General features: G+C 39.2%; 1 non-coding gene across 1 annotated transcript; it reads left to right on the forward strand.

Moving 5' to 3' along the window:
• Nucleotides 1-18,710: 18,710 nt before the first annotated feature.
• On the forward strand, nucleotides 18,711-18,818 carry LOC148549048 (small nucleolar RNA R71). The gene has a single exon (XR_015897470.1). It is a non-coding gene; the product is annotated as a small nucleolar RNA R71 (small nucleolar RNA).
• The last annotated feature ends 283 nt before the right edge of the window (nucleotides 18,819-19,101 follow it).

Here is a 19,101-nt window from a genome sequence, read left to right on the forward strand (position 1 = left end):
ACACATCATTACCACCTAAACCCCCCTGGCCAAACCATTCAAACACCTACATCTCCTCTATTTTCTTCTTCTTCTACTCACTTCTTTCCTCTTTTTGCTCGAGGACGAGTAAACTTTCTAAGTTTGGTGTGGTAAAAGCATTGCTTTTTGTTTTTCTATAACCATTTATGGCACCTAAGGCCAGAGACATCCTCATTGAAGAGAACAAGCCCATCACTAAGAAAAGGATGGAGCAAACAAGAGATCATGGACCTCAACATGAGCATGAGAAAATTCCTCACGAAGAAATCCCTGAGATGCCTCAGGGGATGCACTTTCCTCCACAAAACTATTGGGAGTAAATCAACACATCCCTAGGAGGATTAAGCTCCAACATGGGACAACTAAGGATGGAGCACCAAGAGCACTCCATCATCCTCCATAAAATTAGAGAAGATCAAAGAGCTATGAGGGAGGAGCAACAAAGATAAGGAAGAGACATATAGGAGCTCAAGAGCACCATTGGTTCTTCAAGAAGAGGAAGACGCCACCCTCACTAAGGTGGATTCATTCCTTAATCTCCTTGTCTATTTATTTTACTATTTTTTTATTTTTGAGCTTTATGTTTTATTTATGTTTGTGTCTTTACTATATGATCACTAGTGTCTAAGTGTCTATGCCTTAAAGTTATGAATATGAATCCATCACCTCTCTTAAATGAAAAATATTTTAATTACAAAAGAACAAGAAGTACATGGTTTCGAATTCATCCTTGAAACTAGTTTAATTATTTTGATGTGGTGACAATACTTTTTGTTTTCTGAATGAATGCTTGAATAGTGCATATGTCTTTTGAAGTTGATGTTTATGAATGTTAAATATGTTGGCTCTTGAAGAATAAAGAAAAAGGAGAAATGTTATTTGAAAATCTGAAAAATCATAAAAATGATTCTTGAAGCAAGAAAAAGCAGTGAATACAAAAGCTTGCAGAAAAAAAATAGCGAAAAAAAGAAAGAAAAAGAAAAAATAAGCAGAAAAAGCCAAAAGCTCTTTAAACCAAAAGGCAAGAGCAAAAAGCCAATAGCCCTTAAAACCAAAAGGCAAGGGTAACAAAAAGGATCCAAGGCTTTGAGCATCAGTGGATAGGAGGGCCTAAAGGAATAAAATCCTGGCCTAAGCGGCTAAACCAAGCTGTCCCTAACCATGTACTTGTGGCGTGAAGGTGTCAAGTGAAAACTTGAGACTGAGCGGTTAAAGTCGAGGTCCAAAGCAAAAACAGAGTGTGCTTAAGAACCCTGGACACCTCTAATTGGGGACTTTAGCAAAGCTGAGTCACAATCTGAAAAGGTTCACCCAGTTATGTGTCTGTGGCATTTATGTATCTGGTGGTAATACTGGAAAACAAAGTGCTTAGGGCCACGGCCAAGACTCATAAAGTAGCTGTGTTCAAGAATCAACATACTGAACTAGGAGAATCAGTAACACTATCTGAATTCTAAGTTCCTATAGATGCCAATCATTCTAAACTTCAATGGATAAAGTGAGATGCCAAAACTATTCAAGAGGCAAAAAGCTACAAGTCCCGCTCATCTGATTAGAGCTAAGTTTCATTGATATTTTAGAATCTATAGTATATTCTCTTCTTTTTATCCTATTTGATTTTTAGTTTCTTGGGGACAAGCAACAATTTAAGTTTGGTGTTGTGATGAGCGGATAATTTATACACTTTTTGGCATTGTTTTTACATAGTTTTCAGTATAATTTAGTTAGTTTTTAGTATATTTTTATTAGTTTTTAAATAAAAATTACATTTCTAGACTTTACTATGAGTTTGTGTGTTTTTCTTTGATTTCAGGTATTTTCTGGCTGAAATTGAGGGACTTGAGCAAAAATCAGATTCAGAGGTTGAAGAAGGACTGCAGATGCTGCTGGATTCTGACCTCCCTGCACTCAAAGTGGATTTTCTGGAGCTATCGAACTCCAAAAGGTGTGCTCTCAATTGAGTTGGAAAGTAGACATCTAGGGCTTTACAGAAATATATAATAGTCTATACTTTGCTCGAGTTTAGATGATGCAAACTGGCGTTCAATGCCAATTCCATGCTGCATTCTGGAGTTAAACGCCAGAAACAGGTTGCAAAGTGGAGTTAAACGCCAGAACCAGGTTACAAACTGGCGTTCAACTCCAAGAAAAGCCTCTACACGTGTAAAGCTTAATGCTCAGCCCAAGCACACACCAAGTGGGCCCCGGAAGTGGATTTCTGCATCATTTATTCATTTCTGTAAACCCTAGTAACTAGTTTAGCATAAATAGGACTTTTTACTATTGTATTTACATCTTTGGATTATCATTTGATCCTTTGATCACATTTTGAGGGCTGGACATTCGGCCATGCCTGGACCTTATCACTTATGTATTTTCAATGGTAGAATTTCTACACTCCATAAATTAAGGTGTAGAGCTCTGCTGTTCCTCATGAATTAATACAAAGTACTACTGTTTTTCTATTCAATTCAAGCTTATTCCTTCTCTAAGATATCCATTCGCACCCAAAAACATGATGAATGTGATGATTATGTGACGCTCATCATCATTCTCACCTATGAACGCGTGCCTGACAAACACTTCCGTTCTACATGCAACCAAGCTAGAATGAGTATCTCTTGGATATCTAATACAGAGGACCGAGTCCGAGATATTAGAATCTTCGTGGTATAAGTTAGAACCCATGGACGACCATTCTTGAGATCCGGAAAGTCTAAACCTTGTCTGTGGTATTCCGAGTAGGATCTGGGAAGGGATGGCTGTGACGAACTTCAAACTTGCGAGTGCTGAGCGTAGTGACAGACGCAAAAGGACAGTAAATCCTATTCCAGTATGATCGAGAACCGACAGATGATTAGCCATGCAGTGACAGCGCATTGGACCATTTTCACAGAGAGGATGGGATGTAGCCATTGACAATGGTGATGCCCTACATAAAGATTGTCATGGAAGGGAGTAGGAATGATTGGATGAAGACAGCAGGAAAGCAGAGGTTCAGAGGAATGAAAGCATCTCTATACGCTTATCTGAAAATCTCACCAATGAATTACATAAGTATCTCTATCCCAGTTTATATTTTATTTATGTTTTTATTATCAATTCACCATAACCATTTGAATCTGCGTGACTGAGATTTACAAGGTGACCATAGCTTGCTTCAAGCCGACAATCTCCGTGGGATCGACCTTTACTCACGTAAGGTTTATTACTTGGACGACCCAGTGCACTTGTTGGTTAGTTGTATCGAAATTGTGAAAAAGAACTAAAATTATAAACGTGCGTATTAAGTTTTTAGCGCCGTTACCAAGGAATGAACGATCACGATTTCGTGCACCAATAGTCATAAGTGACATTTTCTCAAACACTTGGTGAGCAAGAATAAAAGGCATCATGAAAATGAAAAAACAATCCAAATTAAAGCTACCCACTAACAACAATCAACAATAATAATTCAAATAACATAAATAAAACATGAAAACTCTCAATGCATTAATAGAACTCAATTCCAACAAGATCCAAATTCAAAACTCAAAAGAACTAAAGTTGCAAGAGTGCTAAGTAAAATTAGAGAATGAAAACTACAATTAAAGCAACAAAGATTGAAATTAAAAAGGATCTAATCCAAAGATTCAAGTGAAATTGAACAAAGAATACTAAACCCTAGAGAGAAGTGAGAGTTTCTCTCTCTAGAATTCAAAAACTATGTAAAAACTAAACTAATGGCATGTATATCCCATCTTCCTTTACTCCCAGCCTCTAATCTTCAGATTAGGCTCGAAACTGGCTAAAAAGAGCTCAGAAATAGCCCCCAACGTGTTCTTTTTAGTGAGGCACGTGCCACTTGTCACGTGCATGTATTAGCCACGCATACGTGTCAGACGACTACTGCACTTGGTCACGCGTATGCGTCAATCACGCGTACGCGTGATAGAGGAAAAATGTCGATAAAGAATTTCTCAAAATAACTTTGTTGCAAACATAGTCCAAACCAATAATGAATCCTCACATCAATGTTTAATTAGGTTGTCACAAGTTCAACCTCAATAAAAATTAACCGAAGTATTTAAACCTCGGGTCGTCTCTCAAAGAATTGCAAGCGGGTGCCCAATTATTGGCTATGAAAGTATATTTTGGGGATTTTGTAATAAGAGACAAGCAATGTAAATAACAAAAGAAATAAGCTAACAACTAAGAAAGCTCTTGGCAAGGAATGAGAACTAGAAGTGCTATCCTCATTATCATCCTCAATTGTGATGGTAATTGTCTTTTGCTCTCACTTAGTTAACCTCTAACATTTGAAGGAAAGTCAAGTGAGCAAAATCAACTTGAGTTCACAAGTCCTAATCAAAGACTAGATTTAGTGAAGTTCAAGTCAACTAGCAACTTTCAATCACTAATCAACAAGATACTTTGACAATTCAAAAGTCTCTAATTACTCAACCCAAGTCAAGAGGAGAAAAAAAATTTAACTCATGACTAAAAGAAACATTTCATCAAACATATAGAAGGCAATAAAAGTAAACATCATCAATTGCAAGAATTAATAAAAGCTATAACTAATCAAAGTAAGAAATCAACAATAGAAATCATGGCAAACATTAAAAGACATGAAACCAAATAATTGCATTAAAGGAGAATTGGAATCAACAAAAGAGTTCATAAACTAAATTGAAAAAATAACGGAATTAACAAGAGAAGTAAAGTACTAGAACAAATAAAAGTAAAGAAAAACCAAATTGAAGGAAGAGTGAGATCTAGATCTAAAAGGAAGTAAAACTAAGAACCCTAATCTAGAGAGAGGAGCGAGCCTCTCTCTCTAAAATTCTACATCTATAACCTAAAGTGTGTATGAATGAATGGGAATCCCCCTATCCTTCTTCACTCCCAGTCTCTTATCTACAGAATGGGCTTGAAACTGGGCCAAAAATCAGCTCAGAAATCGCCCCCAGTGATTTTACTTTAGCGAGGTAAGTGCCGCTTTGTTACGGGTATGTGTCAGCCACGCGTACGCGTCGTTGAACTTTGCACAAAGTCACGCATATGCGTCATCCACGCGTGCGCGTCGTTTGGACTATGGCTTGCCCACGTGTACGCGTCGCTCATGCGTACGCGTTGGGGCCAACTTCTCAAATCTTCAAATCCTTGTGTTCTTTCCATTTTTGTATGCTTCCTTTCCATCCTCTAAACCATTCCTGCCCTATGGCCCTGTGAACAATCAACAAATACATCATGGCATCGAATGGTAATGAAAGAGGATTAAAAATTAGTAATTTTACGACCTTAGAAGCATGTTTTCATTCATAGCACAAAATTAGGAAGGAATCTTAAAAACATGCAAATTATATGAATAAGTGAGAGAATAGTTGATAAAATCCACTAAATTAAGCACACGATAAACCCTAAAAATGGGGTTTATCAACCTCCCCACACTTAAACATTAGCATGTGATCATGCTAAACTCAAGAGAAGCTATAAAGGGATGAAGAGGGATGGTGAAATTTATTAGATGCAACGTATCTACATGCATGTAACTAAATGCAAAATGTTTCTACCTACTTGGTTAAAAATAAACCAATCTTCCAAGAACATATATGAACAAGTAGGGTTAAGATAATCATGTTGATTTATGAATTCAACTAATTCAAATCTCAAAATGAAGTACAAGTAGACTTGCAAGAAGAAAGCTCATGAAAGCTGGGAACAAGGAATTGAGCGTCGAACCTTCACCGGAAGTGTTTGCACTCTATCCTCTCTAGTGTTTGAGGGTTGATTCTCTCAGTTCTTTACTAATCTTGCTTTCTAAGGCTTGCTCTTCTTCTACCAATCAACATATGTTCAATGCATGAATACACATATCAAGAGGTCTTTTTAAGAGTTGTAATGGGGTTAGGGTCAAGGTAGGATTGTATTTGGTCAAGTGGACTAAAATTTGAATCCTTGATTAACCTAAACTTCCCATCTAACCTAAGATAATCCATGTAATTAAAATACAAAACTTAAGTACCTATTGACTATCTTTTGCCACATGTTCATGCATCCCAAATTTGAATACAATTCATATGCATTGTTATCACCACTTGCTTTGGGGCATTTTGTCCCCTTTTTATTGCTTTCTTATTTTCTTTTTCTTTTTCTTCTTTTTATTTTTCTTTTATTTTTTTCTTGTGGTGGATACTATATATATGAGAGATCAATGCATATGCTTAAAATATTGAATGTATGAACATGCGCCCAACTCTTTTTCACATTTTTCATAAAAAGTATAACATACCCAATTCCCAAACCAAATGTTCCCAACCCAATTTCTCCACACTTAAATCATGTACACTCTTATCACTAATCTAAGTCAACCAAGGATTCAAATTAAGGACATCCATTGTTTTCTGCTTAGAGTTAGTGATGGGCTAAAATAAAGAACAAATGGGGGTAAAATAGGCTCAATCATTGGTTGCAACAGATGATGAAATGGTAATGCGATATGGGTATGTGAGCTTAATTCAAATGATGGCTTCAATTATATATATGTATGCATACATCTAACAATAGAAATATAGAATCAAGCAAGACAAAGATCACAATCTTAGAGAGAACAACACACACCGAAATAAAATATATTGGTTGATAACATGCAACCAATCAATTAGGCTCAAATCTCACTAGGCTTGTGTGTTCTAGCTCGAAAACCATGTTCTAAAATAAATTCTTCAAGCAAGTTCATAAAAAAATTTTATTCAAATTAGTGAAATGCCCTAAAATAGTTTCTTGAAAGGGAAATCATCGCTCTAACCAAGTAGTCCTATCAAGAAAAAGGTAATTTAATATTTACAAATTCTAACTATCATGTAATTTATCATGCAATGCAACAACTAACTACTCAAAGAAAATTGAGAATTGGTGTTGGAAAAGGAAGTAGTTACCCACAGAAGTCGGTTTTGACCTCTCCACACTTAAAGATTGCACCGTCTTCGGTGCATGCAAAGACGAGCAAAGTGGACGGGCTGCTACAACTGATGAGTTCCTTCAAAAGGTTGTGCAAAAGGACTTGTTATTTGCCCCATTTAGAATCTTTTCCTTTTCCTTCTTGGTGGCTAGCCTGAAAGGAGAGAAAAAGAACGAAGATTAAGCCTACAACAAAGATATCAAAGCAAATAGAACATAGGTGGGGGATAATGCCAAATAAGAGTAGCATTCTCAACTACATGGTAGCTACAACATGTAAGTAGTGAGAAAGTAATATAAGCTAAGGCATATCGACTAACACTTGATGCAAGAGTAAAATTAAAGTATAAGTAATGACATGAAGAGCGTTTGGAAGCATCAAGTTCAAATAGGAAAAAGTGGGTCATGAGAGACAATATAAGTTCATATCAATGCACAAAGAATACAAGTGTCACAAAAGATAAGCATTGAACTATAAATATCATCACCTAAAAATACAAAACAAGTCACGAAGCACCAAAACAATACAAGAAATAGTCAACAGTTGAGTAAGAAAAGTCAACACCAATGGAAAAATAGCAAACTTAGAAAAGAAAATAAGAAGAAGCACAAAGTTAAAATGCAATGAATGAAAGTATGCAAATGCATCAAGCAGAAGAGAATGAAAGAGAATAAATATGAGAAGTTAATGGAATGAAGAAGAAGAAAGGTAGAAAGAAAGAAGAAAGAGAGAGGAAAGAAGAAAGAAAGGGAAAACAGATGTGACACGTAAGCGTCGTCCACGTACACGCGTGGATAGCAGAATGAGGAGGCGACGCGTACGCGTCAGTCACGCGTATGCGTGGGAGGGAGAAAGAGCATGTGATGCGTACGCGTCGATCACGCATACGCGTGGAAACCTATTGTGCTCCACGCACGAAAGCTGCACAGTACCATCACAACTCTCTGGATTTTTTACTGCAGCATTAAAATTTTGGCGTCGACGCGCACGCGTGGGTGGCCAAAAATCAAGTGATGCGTACCGTCAGCGAGGCGCACGCGTGGGTTGGGTTGTGCGCCTAGCACCCCACCCGCACGGTTCTAGCACAACTCTCAGATTTTTGTACTGGAGAGCGAAATTGGGGCATTAACACGGACGCGTGACGACCAGTTTTTTTTTTCAATTATTGAGAAGCTAACTAACAACCCAAAACAATACCAAATATTATCAAATAACTAAACTAAACTTAAAGCAAAATAAATCTAACGGAAGTTGAAAATTTCCTTATTTGCCAAAATAACCAAAAGAGAAAATAGAAAGAGTTTACCATGATAGGGTGTCTCCCACCTAGCACTTTTATTTATTGTCCTTAAGTTGGACATTTGGTGAGCTCCTTGTTATGATGGCTTGTGCTTGTACTCATCCTTGAACTCCCACCAATGCTTGGACTTCCCATAAGTGCCAAGATTCTATGTCAATTGCATCAAACTTTGATGGAGTTCTTCACAAACCATGAGCTCCCAATATTGATCCTCTTGTTATGATCCAGGATCCCACACTTTGTTTTCATACCCATCTTCAAGTTAATCATCATAGTTCCAATTGGGTGAGAAGCAAGCCAAATTCTCATTTAGGCACCAAATTCTCCTCCTAGATCCATACAATTTAGCATTCCCCCAACCATGGGACCTATGACTTGAGGGTTCAACCTTGATGAGCCTAACATCATTTTGCCAACCACTACACAACTCTTCCTTACTCTTCAATCCACAAAGAGCTCTAAGTTGACCATCTGGTTCAAGCAAACTATATTCAAGTGGGAAAGTAAAGCTTAGGGATAAGAGATGTTCCCACTTGAATGAAAGGATGGATGATGGTGACTTAGGAAGGGGTGGTCCCAATAATCTTGCAAGTTCCATTCCCTTGTGCTCTTCTTTGACTACCTCCACCTCTTGGCAAGTGATGAGTGAGAATTGCACCGGTTTGGATTTTTTCACTTAAAATAACTTCCGTTGCAAGTATAGACCAAACCGGCAACCAACTCCCAACATCAAAGTTTAAATTTCTAATTCAAATAACCGAGAGTAATTAGACCTCGGGTCGTTCTTCGCTAGGAACTAGTGACCATGAGCGCACAATTTTGGTTGTGAGAAGCAAAAGGATTTTCAATGATGAAAGCAAACAATTAAGAAATAAAAGAACAATCCAAAATTGCAATTAATGAACTAATGAAGGAACTAAAGAACTATGTATGTAATATGGACAAGTAAAGCTCAAAAAGATGGAAATGTGGTTCAAAACATAAATTGAACCTTGACTTGGGTTGAGTTATGGAATTTCTTCCTTGCCAGAACCACAACTATGATAATTATGATGGATTAGTCTCACCTAGTCAACCTTTAATATCGAAGAGTAAGTCAAGTGAGAATAATTGTTATTAATCCACAAATCCTAGCTAACTTACTAATTACCTTAGTAAAAAGCTAGCGTTAGTGGAAACAATAACAACTAACAACCCAAGAATTATCACTAAACGTCGGACATTATGACTCTAGTAATCCATATACTCATTTTTCCAAGCCAAGGGGGTTGGTGCGTAGAAATTGTGATTACACTTTGATTATGTAAAATTCATCGCTCTTTCTTTCCCTGGTAATGGCACCAAAAACATGATGCCAATACCATGGTTCACAACTTCGCACAACTAACCAGCAAGTGCACTGGGTCGTCCAAGTAATACCTTACGTGAGTAAGGGTCGAATCCCACGGAGATTGTTGGTATGAAGCAGGCTATGGTCACCTTGCAAATCTCAGTCAGGTAGGGTTAAATGTGATTGGATTAGATAATTAAAAGATAAACAATAAGGGATAGAAATACTTATGTAAATCATTGGTGAGAATTTCAGATAAGCGTATGGAGATGCTTTCGTTCCTCTGAACCTCTGCTTTCCTGCTATCTTCATCCAATCAGTCTTACTCCTTTCCATGGCTGGCTTTATGTGATACATCACCATTGTCAATGGCTACTTTCAGTCTTCTCTCGGGAAAATGATCCAAATGCCCTGTCACGGCACGACTAATCGTCTGGAGGCATCACCCTTGTCAATGGTTTCATCCTATCCTCTCAGTGAAAATGGTCAACGCACCCTGTCACAGCACGGCTATTCATCTGTCGGTTCTCGATCATGCTGGAATAGGATTTACTATCCTTTTGCGTCTGTCACTATGCCCGGCAATCGCGAGTTTGAAGCTCGTCACAGTCATTCAATCATTGAATCCTACTCGGAATACCACATACAAGGTTTAGACCTTCCGAATTCTCTTGAATGCCGCCATCATTCTAGCTTACACCACGAAGATTCTGGTTAAGAGATCTAAGAGATACTCATTCAGTCGAAGGTAGAACGGAAGTGGTTGTCAGGCACGCATTCATAGGGAATGATGATGATTGTCACGTTCATCACATTTAGGTTGAAGAGCGAATGAATATCTTAGAAGCGAAATAAGATGAATTAAATAGAAAACAGTAGTACTTTGCATTAATCTTTGAGGAACAGCAGAGCTCCACACCTTAATCTATAGAGTGTAGAAACTCTACCGTTAAAATTACATAAGTGAAAGGTCCAGGCATGGCCGAATGGCCAGCCCCTCTGATCTAAGAACCAGGCATCCAAAGATGTCTAATACAATAGTAAAAGGTCCTATTTATAATAAACTAGTCACTAGGGTTTACAGAAGTAAGTAATTGATGCATAAATCCACTTCCGGGGCCCACTTGGTGTGTGCTTGGGCTGAGCTTTAACTTTCCACGTGCAGAGGCCATTTGCGGAGTTGAACGCCAGGTTTTGATCCATTTCTGGCGTTCAACTCTGGTTTTTGATCCATTTCTGGCGCTGAACTTCAGAATTGGGCAGATAGCTGGCGTTGAATACCAGTTTACATCATCTATCCTCGAGCAAAGTATGAACTATTATATATTGCTGGAAAGCCCTGGATGTCTACTTTCCAACGCAATTGGAAGCGCGCCATTTTGAGTTCTGTAGCTCCAGAAAATCCATTTTGAGTGCAGGGAGGTCAGAATCCAACAGCATCAGCAATCCTTCTTCAACCTCTGAATCTGATTTTTGCTCAGGTCCCTCAATTTCAGCCAGAAAATACCTGAAATCACAGAAAAACACACAAACTCATAGTAAAGTCCAGAAATTTGAATTTAACATAAAAACTAATGAAAACATCCCTAAAAGTAACTAGATTCTACTAAAAACATACTAAAAACAATGCTAAAAAGCGTATAAATTATCCGCTCATCACAACACCAAACTTAAATTGTTGCTTGTCCCCAAGCAACTGAAAATCAAATAGGATAAAAAGAGGAGAATATACTATAAATTCCAAACTATCAATGAAACATAGCTTCAATCATATGAGCGGGACTTATAGCTTTTTGCCTCTTGAATAGTTTTGACATCTCACTTTATCCATTGAAGTTCAGAATGATTGGCATCTATAGGAACTCAGAGTTCAGATAGTGTTATTGATTCTCCTAGTTCAGTATGATGATTCTTGAACACAACTTCTTTATGAGTCTTGGCCGTGGCCCTAAGCACTTTGTTTTCCAGTATTACCACCGGATACATAAATGCCACAGACACATAGTTGGGTGAACCTTTTCAGATTGTGACTCAGCTTTGCTGGAGTCCCCAATTAGAGGTGTCCAGGGTTCTTAAGCACACTCTTTTTTTTTTGCTTTGGACCTTGACTTTAACCGCTCAGTCTTAAGTTTTCACTTGACACCTACACGCCACAAGCACATGGTTAGGGACAGCTTGGTTTAGCCGCTTAGGCCAGGATTTTATTCCTTTAGGCCCTCCTATCCACTGATGCTTAAAGCCTTGGGATCCTTTTTATTTGCCCTTGCCTTTTGGTTTTCAGGGTTATTGGCTTTTTGCTCTTGCCTCTTGGTTTTAAGAGCTTTTGGCTTTTTCTGCTTGCTTTTTCTTTTTCTTTCTATTTTTTTTTCGCTAATTTTTTTTTGCAAGCTTTGTTTTTTGCTGCTTTTTCTTGCTTCAAGAATCATTTTTATGATTTTTCAGATTATCAATTAACATGTCTCCTAGTCATCATTCTTTCAAGAGCCAACATTTTTAACATTCTTAAACAATAACTTCAAAAGACATATGCACTGTTCAAGCATACATTCAGAAAACAAGAAGCATTGTCACCACATCAATATAATTAAGCTAAGTTCAAGGATAAATTCGAAACTCATGTACTTCTTGTTCTTTTGAATTAAAACATTTTTCATTTAAGAGAGGTGATGGATTCATAGGACATTCATAACTTTAAGACATAGTTACTAACTACTAATGATCATGTAATGAAGACACAAACATAGATAAGCACATAACATAGAAAACGAAAAACAGAAGAAATAAGAAGAAGAAATGAATCCACCTTAGTGATGGTGGCGTTTCCTTCTTGAGGAACCAATGATGTCCTTGAGCTCTTCTATGTCTTTTCCTTGTCTTTGTTGCTCCTCCCTCATTGCTTTTTGGTCTTCTCTAATTTCATGAAGGATGATGGAGTGCTCTTGATGTTCCACCCTTAGTTGCTTCCAATAATTGTGTGGAAGAAAATGTATCCCCTGAGGTATCTCAGGGATCTCTTGATTTGCAGTCAAATGTTCTACCACTGAGCTATAGACCCTTGATGGAAGCTTTTGTCTTCCCTTTCCTCTTTCTAGAGGTTTCTCTGGCCTTAGGTGCCATCAATGGTTATGAAAAAACAAAAAAGCTATGCTTTTACCATACCAAACTTAGAATGTTGCTCGCCCTCGAGCAAGAAAAGAAAGAATAATAGAAGAAGAAGAAGAAAATATGGAAGAGATGGAGGGATGTGTGTATGGATGTGAGTGGTGAATGAAAAACAGAAGGGATGACCATGAATGGAGAGAGAGAGGGTGAGGTGGGTAGGGATCCTGTGGGATTCACAGATCCTGAGATGATCCTATGGTGTCCACAGATCTTGAGGTGATCCTGTGGTGTCCACAGATCCGAAGGTGTCAAGGATTTACATCCCTGCACCCATTAGGCATGTAAAATGCCCTTGCACACAACTCTGGGCGTTCAGCGCCAGGTTGGTGCCCATTTTGGGCATTCAACGCCCATTTGTTGGCCATTTCTGGAGCTGAACGCCAGAACCATGCCTGTTCTGGGCGTTCAGCACCCAAACACTGCCCATTTTGGGCGTTCAGCGCCAGAACCATGCTCTGTTCTGGCGTTGAACGCCAGGCAGGTGCTTCCTCTAGGGTGTGATTTTTCTTCTGCTGTTTTTTATTCCGTTTTCAATTTTTATATTTATTTTGTGACTCCACATGATCATGAACCTATAAAGACATATAACTAAGAAAAATATAGTTAGATAAATAAAAATTGGGTTGCCTCCCAACAAGCGCTTCTTTAATGTCAATAGCTTGACAGTGGGCTCTCATGGAGCCTCACAGATGTTCAGAGCATTGTTGAGACTCTCCAACACCAAACTTAGAGTTTGGATATGGGAGTTCAACACCAAACTTAGAGTTTGGTTGTGGCCTCCCAACACCAAACTTAGAGTTTGACTATGGGGGGCTTTGTTTGACTCTGCTTTGAGGGAAGCTTTTTCTGCTTCCTCTCCATGGATGCAGAGAGAGATCCTTGAGTTGTAAACACAAGGTTGTCCTCATTCACTTGAAGGATTAATTCTCCTCTGTCCACATCAATCACAGCTCTTGCTGTGGCTAGGAAAGGTCTTCCTAGGATGATGGATTCATCCTCTTCCTTTCCCGTATCCAGGACTATGAAATCAGCAGGGATGTAAAGGCCTTCAACCTTTACTAACATGTCCTCTACTTGTCCATATGCCTGTTTTCTTGAATTGTCTGCCATTTCTAATGAGATTTTAGCAGCTTGTACCCCATAGATTCCCAGTTTCTCTATTACAGAGAGGGGCATGAGGTTTATTCCTGAACCAAGGTCACATAGAGCCTTAAAGATCATGGTGCCTATGGTACAAGGTATTATGAACTTTCCAGGATCCTGTCTCTTCTGAGGCAATGTCAGTTGATCCAGATCACTTAGTTCATTGGTGAACAAGGGAGGTTCATCTTCCCAAGTTTCAATACCAAATAATTTGGCATTTAGCTTCATGATTGCACCAAGAAACTTGGCAGTTTGCTCTTCAGTAACATCCTCATTCTCTTCAGAAGAGGAATACTCATCAGAGCTCATGAATGGCATAAGGAGGTTCAATGGAATCTCTATGGTCTCTAGATGAGTCTCAGATTCCTTTGGTTCCTCAGAGGGAAGCTCCTTATTGATCACTGGACGTCCCAGGAGGTTTTCCTCCTTGGGATTCACGTCCTCTCCTTCCCTTACAGGTTCGGCCATGATGCTGATGTCAATGGCCTTGCACTCTCCTTTTGGATTCTCTTCTGTATTGCTTGGGAGAGTATGGTGCACGAAATTGTGATCTCCAAGCTCGAACAAATCCTGGTGCTCTGATCTAGTTTTATTGTCTGTCACAACTTCGATACAACTAACCAGCAAGTGCACTGGGTCGTCCAAGTAATACCTTACGTGAGTAAGGGTCGAATCCCACGGAGATTGTTGGTATGAAGCAAGCTATGGTCACCTTGTAAATCTCAGTCAGGCGGATATAAAATAATCATGGAGTTTTCGAATAATAAATAATAGAATAGGGATAGAGATACTTATGTAATTCATTGGTGAGAATTTCAGATAAGCGAATGGAGATGCTTTTCGTTCCTCTGAACCTCTGCTTTCCTGCTATCTTCATCCAGTCAGTCTTACTCCTTTCCATGGCTGGCTTTATGTGATACATCACCACTGTCAATGGCTACTTTCGGTCATCTCTCGGGAAAATGATCCAATGCCCTGTCACGGCACGGCTAATCGTCTGGAGGCATCACCCTTGTCAATGGCTTCATCTTATCCTCTCAGTGAATAATATGCTCACGCACCCTGTCACGGCACGGCTATTCATCTGTCGGTTCTCGATCATGCTGGAATAGGATTTACTATCCTTTTGCGTCTGTCACTAACGCCCTGCAATCGCGAGTTAGGAGCTTGTCACAGTCATCCAATCATTGAATCCTACTCGGAATACCACAGACAAGGTTTAGACTTTCCGGATTCTCTTGAATGCCGCCATCATTCTAGCTTACGCCACGAAGATTCTGGTTAGGAGATCTAAGAGATATTCTTTCTAGCTTATTTCATGTAGAACGGAAGTGTTTGTTAGGCACGTGTTCATAGGGGAGATGGTGATGAGCGTCACACATAATCATCACCTTCATAACGTTCTTGGGTGCGAATGGATATCTTAGAAGCAAAATAAGATGAATTGAATAGAAAACAGTAGTACTTGCATTAATCTTTGAGGAACAGCAGAGCTCCACACCTTAATCTATGGAGTGTAGAAACTCTACCGTTAAAAATACATAAGTGAAGGTCCAGGCATGGCCGAGATGGCCAGCCCCCAAAACGTGATCAAAGGATCATAAGGTAATCCAAAGATGCCTAATACAATAGTAAGAGGTCCTATTTATAATAAACTAGCTACTAGGGTTTACATGAGTAAGTATTTGATGCATAAATCCACTTCCGGGGCCCACTTGGTGTGTGTTTGGGCTGAGCTTAAGTGTTGCACGTGCAGAGGCCATTTGTGGAGTTGAACGCCAGCTTTTGTGCCAGTTTGGGCGTTCAACTCTGGTTTTGGCTCCTTTTCTGGCGCTGGACGCCATATTTGGGCAGAATGCTGGCGTTGAACGCCAGTTTACGTCGTCTATTCTTGGCCAAAGTATGGACTATTATATATTGCTGGAAAGCCCTGGATGTCTACTTTCCAACGCAATTGGAATCGCGCCATTTTGAGTTCTGTAGCTCCAAAAATTCCACTTTGAGTGCAGGGAGGTCAGAATCCAACAGCATCAGCAGTCCTTTTTCAACTTCTGAATCTGATTTCTGCTCAAGTCCCTCAATTTCAGCCAGAAAATACCTGAAATCACAGAAAAACACACAAACTCATAGTAAAGTCCAGAAATGTGAATTTAACATAAAATCTATTAAAAACATCCCTAAAAGTAACTAGATTCTACTAAAAATATACTAAAAACAATGCCAAAAAGCGTATAAATTATCCGCTCATCACAACACCAAACTTAAATTGTTGCTTGTCCCCAAGCAACTGAAAATCAAAATAGGATAAAAAGAATAGAATATACTATAAATTCCAAACTATCAATGAAACATAGCTCCAATCAAATGAGCGGGACTTATAGCTTTTTGCCTCTTGAATAGTTTTGGCATCTCACTTTATCCATTGAGGTTCAGAATGATTGGCATCTATAGGAACTCAGAGTTCAGATAGTGTTATTGATTCTCCTAGTTCAGTATGATGATTCTTGAACACAGCTATTTTATGAGTCTTGGCCGTGGCCCTAAGCACTTTGTTTTCAAGTATTACCACCGGATACATAAATGCCACAGACACATAATTGGGTGAACCTTTTCAGATTGTGACTCAGCTTTGCTAAAGTCCCCAATTAGAGGTGTCCAGGGTTCTTAAGCACACTCTTTTTTTTTTGCTTTGGACCTTGACTTTAACCGCTCAGTCTCAAGTTTTCACTTGACACCTACACGCCACAAGCACATGGTTAGGGACAGCTTGGTTTAGCCGCTTAGACCAAGATTTTATTCCTTTAGGCCCTCCTATCCATTGATGCTCAAAGCCTTGGTTTTAAGAGCTTTTGGCTTTTTCTGCTTTCTTTTCTTTCTATTATTTTTTCGCCTATTTTCTTTTTTTTTTTCTGCAAGCTTTGTTTTTTTGCTGCTTTTTCTTGCTTCAAGAATCATTTTTTTGATTTTTCAGATTATCAAATAACATGTCTCCTAGTCATCATTCTTTCAAGAGCCAACATATTTAACATTCTTAAACAACAACTTCAAAAGACATATGCACTGTTCAAGCATACATTCAGAAAACAAGAAGCGCTTCTTTAATGTCAATAGCTTGACAGTGGGCTCTCATGGAGCCTCACAGATGTGCAGAGCTTTGTTGAGACTCTCCAACACCAAACTTAGAGTTTGGATATGGGAGTTCAACACCAAACTTAGAGTTTGGTTGTGGCCTCCCAACACCAAACTTAGAGTTTGACTGTGGGGGCTCTGGTTGACTCTGCTTGGAGAGAAGCTTTTTCTGCTTCCTCTCCATGGTTGCAGAGGGGGATCCTTGAGTTTTAAACACAAGGGAGTTCTTATTCCATTGAAGGAATATTTCACCTCTGTCAACATCAATCACAGCTCTTGTTGTGGCTAGGAAAGGTCTTCCTAGGATGATGGATTCATCCTCTTCCTTTCCAGTATCCAGGACTATGAAATCAGCAGGGATGTAAAGGCCTTCAACCTTTACTAACACGTCCTCTACTTGTCCATAAGCCTTTTTTCTAGAGCTGTCTGCCATCTCTAATGAGATTTTAGCAGCTTGCACCCAGTTTCTCTATTACAGAGAGGGGCATGAGGTTTATTCCTGAACCAAGGTCACACAGAGCCTTAAAGACCATGGTGCCTATGGTGCAGGGTATTATGAACTTTCCAGGATCCTGTCTCTTCTGAGGCAATGTCAGTTGATCTAGATCACTTAGTTCATTGATGAACAAGGGAGGTTCAACTTCCCAAGTATCAATGCCAAATAGTTTGGCATTCAGCTTCATGATTGCACCAAGAAACTTGGCAGTTTGCTCTTCAGTAACATCCTCATTCTCTTCAGAAGAGGAATACTCATCAGAGCTCATGAAGGGCATAAGGAGGTTCAATGGAATCTCTATGGTCTCTAGATGAGCCTCAGAGTCCTTTGGTTCCTCAGAGGGAAGCTCCTTATTGACCACTGGACGTCCCAGGTGGTCTTCCTCCTTGGGATTCACGTCCTCTCCTCTCCTCACAGGTTCGGCCATGGCGCTTATGTCAATGGCCTTGCACTCTCCTTTTGGATTCTCTTCTGTATTGCTTGGGAGAGTACTAGGAGGGATTTCAGTGATCCTTTTACTCAGCTGGCCCACTTGTGCTTCCAGATTTCTAATGGAAGATCTTGTTTCATTCATGAAACTTACAGTGGCCTTAGATATATCAGAGACTAAGTTTGCTAAATTAGAAGTATTTTGTTCAGAGTTCTCTATCTGTTGCTGAGTGGATGATGGAAAAGGCTTGCTGTTGCTAAACCTGTTTCTTCCACCATTATTAAAGCCTTGTTGAGGCTTTTGATCCTTCCATGAGAGATTTGGATGATTTCTGCATGATGAGTTATAGGTGTTTCCATAAGGTTCACCTAAATAATTCACCTCTGCTATTGCAGGGTTCTCAGGATCATAAGCTTCTTCTTCATAAGAAGCCTCTTGAGTACTGTTGGATGCAGCTTGCATTCCATGCAGACTCTGAGAGATCATATTGACTTGCTGAGTCAATATTTTATTCTAAGCCAATATGGCATTCAGAGTATCAACTTCAAGAACTCCCTTCTTCATAGGCGTCCCATTACTCACAGGATTCCTTTCAGAAGTGTACATGGACTGGTTATTAGCAACCATGTCAATGAGTTCTTGAGCTTCTGCAGGCGTTTTCTTTAGGTGAATGGATCCACCTGCAGAAGTGTCCAGTGACATCTTTGATAGCTCAGATAAACCATCATAGAATATATCCAGGATGGTCCATTCTGAAAGCATGTCAGAAGGACACTTTTTGGTCAACTGTTTGTATCTTTCCCAAGCTTCATAGAGGGATTCACCTTCTTTCTGTCTGAAGGTTTGAACATCAGCTCTAAGCTTGCTCAGCTTTTGAGGAGGAAAGTACTTGGCTAAGAAAGCCGTGACCAGCTTATCCCAAGAGTTCAGGCTGTCTTTGGGTTGAGAATCCAACCATAATCTAGCTTTGTCTCTTACAGCAAAAGGGAAAAGCATGAGCCTGTAGACTTCAGGATTTACTCCATTAGTCTTAACAGTATCACATATCTGCAAGAACTCAGTTAAGAACTGAAAAGGATCTTCAGATGGAAGTCCATGAAACTTGCAGTTCTGCTGCATCAGAGAAACTAACTGAGGTTTCAGCTCA

Source organism: Arachis ipaensis, chromosome B8 (genome assembly GCF_059453495.1).
Source record: "Arachis ipaensis isolate K30076 ecotype BB chromosome B8, ASM5945349v1, whole genome shotgun sequence".
Lineage (NCBI taxonomy): Eukaryota > Viridiplantae > Streptophyta > Magnoliopsida > Fabales > Fabaceae > Arachis > Arachis ipaensis.